The sequence below is a fragment of the Parus major genome, chromosome 4 (assembly GCF_001522545.3).
Source record: "Parus major isolate Abel chromosome 4, Parus_major1.1, whole genome shotgun sequence".
NCBI lineage: Eukaryota > Metazoa > Chordata > Aves > Passeriformes > Paridae > Parus > Parus major.
The window spans coordinates 37,057,613-37,063,844 of NC_031771.1; positions in this window are offsets into that span (position 1 = coordinate 37,057,613).

A 6,232-nucleotide genomic window follows, 5' to 3' on the forward strand; every position below is an offset into this window, starting at 1 on the left:
GTGTTGGGTCCATGGATAATCTTCAAAGAGGAGCTACAAAATTTAAAAGGAATTAAGCTCTGGGAAATGTTAAATCTGACACATCTGGTTTACAAAAGGGTTTGTTGTTTTTTTTCTGGATGCTGCTGTGTTTTCATTTTCTGTTGGAGTGCCAAAGGCAATTCTCTGTCAAACGTAGACTCTTGACCTTCTAGTCGGGATGACAAGAAAGTCATCCTTGGGTGTGTCCACACCTGTCAGACAATATTAGGCAGAAAATAGAGCTGTCTGTCTTCTTTAGCTAAAATGGTTTCACAAATAGTTCATAAATGCCTGTCTTCACAGAGAAGTGCTTGTATCTTGGTGCACTCAACATTGAGATTGATGACAACTGGGGTCATTGGTTAAACTGTCTAATCCTGACAAGCCAAAGCAAAGAGAAGAGGCAGGAGAGTAGCACGGTGGCTGCTTAAAATTACCTCAAGAGAGACCAGTCCTGAGAGCAGGCAGGGCTAGTGAGGCAACTGGCAGGTCTTTGCTGTGACTCACCCACTAGATCCCGCTGCATGGAGACACTGCCTCACAGACATGTACAGGCTGTACTTGAGGATCAACACTTGGGACATTGGGCAGGTTTACCTCAGCTCCCATAAAATAAAAGCAGAGCTTGCAACTGTAATTACAGCTATTATAGAAGGTCTAATACAAGGGAGCAATGTTCAGGAGATGGGAGCCAAATTGCTCTTTATGCAGAAGGTTTAGCTCTAATGAAGGGCTATTAAACCAGGAATAAATTCTCTTACATCCACCCCACCCCCCTTTTCACCAATTCCTTGTTGCCGAAGGGGACCTGAAGGCGAGCATCTAGCCCATCAGCATTCATATTTGTCTCTTTGCTCTGAGTGAAATGAAATGATGGAGGAGTGAAGCAGCTAGCTGATGGCTGGCCGACACCATAACCTGAAAGTGTGCCAGTTCTTGGCACTCACCTGACGGGCACAAAACCAGTCCTGTGGCCACAAAACCAGGAAGAGCTGTGGCAGGTCCTGTTGGAGAAGGAGTCTGTTACCTCTCTCCCTACGCACATGAACATTTGCTGCACTATTCCACCAACCTTCACCAGTTAAAAGAGCAAGAGGGAATGTTTCACAGCACGGTGTAACAGGTATTGGTCTGTTTTTAGAAGTAATAGTTGTTTATTGTAGGCAAATGTAAGGTGCCTGTTACTCTCATATTTTTAAAACAAGCATGGCTTTGACTGAACTAGTTCATCAAGGGCAAGCAGCTTAAGGCCTGAAGTGAAAAGACAGACCGTTGTTGAATTGAGAAAAATGAAAAAGAAATTTCTGTGAAGGAAGAAGAGGAAAAAAAAAAAAAAAGCATGATGGTAATTTTTTTCTCAGGGATACTTTGTCCCTTCCTAGAGGCATCTGTATCAAGTGAGGAAACATCAAAAATTGGTATTCTGATCCAGAAAAGACATAGATGAGCTGGTGGGTTGGTAGTGGCTGGAGAAGCAGCAAGAAGAGCAGAGAATCAAAACCCAAGGTGGGCATGTTATCCAACATTTTTTGCTGCCTCCAGCATTCCCCTACCTGCAAAGACAGTGGTAGGGGTCAGTTCTGCTTCCCACAGGCATTTTCCTGTGCTTGATTGTAGAAACCCTCTTCCTTCAAAGCTCTATGGGTGGGAAAGACAAGCCTTTGGTTTAGGGATGCCCAGAGGGAGGCTGTAAGCCAGGGTCACGTTTTCTGAACTCGGTCATGGTTGGTGGATCAGTGCACAGAAGGTGGGAAGATGTCAGAGGCTGGGTACATAGAGCAAGCCCATCATTCAGCCTGTGCTTCCTGGCAGGAAGAGCAAGAATGTTGTGGCACAGGTGGAGCCTCCTTGTGTCTTGATATATCCCTGTGCTGTGTTTCGGTATGGGTGTCTGCCTATCTGTCTAAAGAGCAGGGCAAAGTATCAAAGGACTTTCATCTGAAACCAACAACACTGACTGCTTTCACTTTGCCCAGTCAGAAAGGAGGAGCTGCCATCCAAAAACTGGCAAGACAAATGACCATAGAGCTTTCCCCTGCTGTGATCAAGGAATTCTCAGAGAAGCCAACGTGCACCAACTTGTTCTTCAAGCACCTCATACCAGCTCGCCCCATGCCAGTGGAAGTCCCTCACCTCTTCCTGCAGGGATGAGGTGTATCGTTGCCTTGCACTTGTTTATAGCTGCAGTTTGAGTTAGAGACATGGTATTCCTACCCTTTTCAAGTTCATGTCAGCTCTTCAGCTCAGACCAATGTCTACTTGTCACCCACAGCTCTGTCACCAGAGGAAAGCAAAAGCTGCTTACAAAGCCATGTCCAGCTCTGGTTCTCTCACCCTGTGTACTGATCAGCCTGTCTGCAGAGTGTCTTATGGTGCAGAATCCTGATTTAATTTTTTTTTTTTATTTTACCCAAGGTAAGCATTGTAATAGCAGCTCCTGATTAAATTATTCTGAAAAGTAGAAGAGTTAATTTAATTGTTCATTTAGAAGTGGTCAGCTCTGCCTACCTTGCTTTCTTGCTTAGGCACAAAATGTACTTCTCAAATGAAAGTGTGGAGTCACAGGTCATCATTTGCTCATTTTGGCTCACAGTCTAATGGAGTCCCTACATGAAAACTGAGCCAGTACAGGTTGGAGCTCTTGGCTGTGCGAGTTGCGTGAACAAAGATTTCCCTTTATCTCACTTTGCCTATGTATGCATTTACATTTGCATACGCTTAGGGGTATAGGTATCTCACTGGAATTTTGTTCTGAGTGCAGTTTTGCACTACCCCCAGCACCTACAGGACTTGCCTTGTACTACATGAGAAGGGACTGTAGGAGTAAACCTATTCAAAGCAGAGAAAATTCAGATTAAAATGCTGAGGCTGGGGAAGAACTTCTGATCTCCTTGGTCTGACTTTGGCATCATTAATTTGGCAATACGAGATCTGCCAGGGATCAACCACATGCCTTTTCTAGGCTGGCTCAGGCTGCAGGCTGTAAAGGGAAATATGAAAAATGGTGGAGAAATAGATTTTATTGCCCTTTCTTCCAAAGCACTCATGAAAATTAATGGCCATTTCATTCACAAGCTCTTTCCATTACTGGTAGGGGAATCATAAAAACAAACCCTAGTTCTTTTTGCACGTCAGTGCCTGAGCTGCCTCAGTGTGTTTTCAGTAGTTCTTGCAAGGCAATGTGACAAGCAGATATTTTTGAACGCAAACTGGTGTGCCATTTCCACAATTAAAATTGCATGTTTCCTTCAAGTATTGGTTCCTTTATGGCTTCAGTAGAGTACAATTTCAGAGTCTGAAATAAATCCAGTCTTGGTCAAATATATCCTCTAAGCCCCCACCTTAGTGTCTGGCTGTAGTCTGGCCAAAAGCAATCATCAATACTATAGCAGGGAAGAGACAAATATAGGTGGGAAGGCACATCAAAACATCACTAGAAAAAGAATTTGGAAAGTCAAGATATAAATATACCCTTCTCTTGCCTCTATTATTTTACAATTATGAATTTCCCATGCAGAAAATCTATTCTGGCCCCTTTAACCCACACTGCTGTTGTCAGCTGTACACCTTTTTTTTTTTTTTCCTTAAAAAGCATCTATAAGTCTTGTTTCCCTCTTTTCAAATTCATACATAAATAAAATTAAAGGGCTTTCCAATCCAGGTGTTTTAGTGCTGTGTTATTTACACGTCTAAACATAGGCACCTGAGTTTCAATATGAGAAACCTGTACCCTGTATTGCACATATTCTGTGAGTAAAGTGGGAACTTGTTTTCAGTGGCTGCTGGGAGGTGATTTTCCTTCTAGCCAGTTGTAACTTCCCCAGTATGTGTAGGCTATTGTTAAGCAGACAATAGATAATAGTCTACCTAACAGCTCACCTATCCAAGCAGCACTCACCTAGCTGCAAATGTTTAACGCTGTTGCCAAAGATTTTCCTGAAGAGGAAGAGAGACACACCTGCCCATAACCTGGGATCTCCTCTCCTCCCTTGGGTCGCATCCTGCCCCCAGGATCCTTCTTGATGCCAGCGTGTCTGAGTCAGGTAAAAGCACAGAGCTTAAAAATTATGCAGTCAGCTATTTCCTGCTCTGTTTATTAGTTGGGTGTTTAGTTTGGACCTAGCTCATCACTCTTCATGCAGGAAACTCCCATTGACTTCACTGGGAACACTGTCTGAGCAAGGATTTCTGAGCAGGGCTTCTTGATGGAGGATGGCAGGACAGGACTGAGCACAGAAGTACTTGGCTTCTACCAGAGCAGAGACAGTGCTGATTTTTAATAGCAGGCCTCAAAGGACTTCACAAATCTGAGAAGTATTATTATCCCTGAATTGCAAAAACTGGTTACCATAACAAAAAGGCAAAGCTAAACAATGTAGTGTTTCAGGAGTTCTTGGTGGCAAGTAAGTATCATCATGTGATGTGATGCAAACTAGGTGAATGTAGAGTGATATTTACCTACAAAGGATGCCACATTTCTGGGAAGAGTTTTAAGGAACAACTACTAATATGCCCCTTCCACCATTTTGCTTTCCTTAGGTGCAAGTTCCCACCACTGTTCATGACCTGCTGTTTTAGAGGATTCACTCTTCTAAGATTGCTCCTGGCTTTTCTCACAGTATGACAAGAAGAGCAGCATCCAGCTTGTGTGTTACTAACACATCTGCTCCTGGCCCTTCCCTATGCACCTGCAGCAGCAAAGCCAGACCCAGCTGACATTGACTCCATGTCCAGGAAAGTCTAGCCAGGCTCATGTAACTCTTGAATGGGGCAGGAGGAGGGCATAACTCTTCTCAAAATTTATTATTGAGGTCTCCATGCTCTGGTCTCATTAAAGCTGCAGTCAGTGTCGTTTCTGACAGCACAGTTGCACTGAGCTGTGCAACAGCACCACCAGTATACATGTTTAAAAAAATATCCTGTCAGAAATTTCCTAAAAGACCATCCTGTAGCTGGTGGTTTTGTGCCAAACATGCTTCTACCACCACCTGAAAACCCACAAAATTGTAAGAGAAGCTTCTTCCCATGAGAGACAACTGGGCTGGGAAGTATCCGGGATTGTCTTAACAGGTGGTAACACTGGATGGACAGTTGGAGGGAAGGAATCATTTCTACTAGTATAAAATGACTAGAGAGACTTAAAAAATATTTTCCTAATAGGAAATAGTCTTCCAAACCTCCCCTGGAAGGCACTTACTAACATACTACCTGAGTACTGCATCTGAAGCAGATCACTTCCTGACTTTCTGGGTAGGCTGTGAAATTCTGAAACTTGCCTTACTATGTACAATTCAACGATGCACAATCACTATATATTCCTCCTCATCCTTGATTTTCCATTCTGTGGCTTTGGATGAATTCTGGGGGAATACCTTTTTCCCAGGAAGTTTTCAGTGAGGCAATGTTTGCAGCAGACAGAGATGCCACTCCTGAGCTATGGTTCAGTACAGACAGCCAGAGAACACAGCTCTGTCAGGTTTGTTTGGTTTTCTGCTCCCATCCAGAATGAACAACACCTTTTGCTGCAGACCTCCTGCACCACTGATGCATTTCGAAGAGACATGTCCAAATCTTCAGGGATTTCCTCCTGCTGGCAATGTAAACTTCTGCTTTTCCAAACACTTCAGAGGCACTTAGGAGTTCGTCTTCACCTGCTTTCATAATTTGGCCATAAGAAGATTGTAGGCTTTCTTCTCACTTGTATTTCTACTGGGAAATACCAGATGGGCTTTAGTCTGGCTATAGATGTTGATATCTTGGAACACGTCCCTTGAAGTGAGTGAATGAAAACTAAAGAGATACTACTCAACACCAAACCCACAAGTAAAAAATGTAAACCAACAAAAATAAACCAAACACCTCGAGTTCTGAGGATAAAAAATGTTTGACTCAATAAAGAGATGGAAAAAAAGGGAAGTAATGAATGATGAACAGTTTACTCAGTCACATATTTGTTGTCCACAGCCTATCCCCTGGCCTGAGAGTTTCTTAACCAGGCCCTCAAGATCTTTCTTAGGCAATCCTGGCACTGGCTTCTGTGGGGACAGCGCCTAACCCCTAGCACACAGTGTATTTTGGTTTGTGCCCCAGTTTCCTCTGACAAGTGCTGGACAAATTACTGCATGCCCTCTTTCATTGTCTTGTCATCACACGCGTGTGACACTACATGTGTGCAAGCTGCGGAGAGGGGCAGCATGCTGGAAAGGAGAGG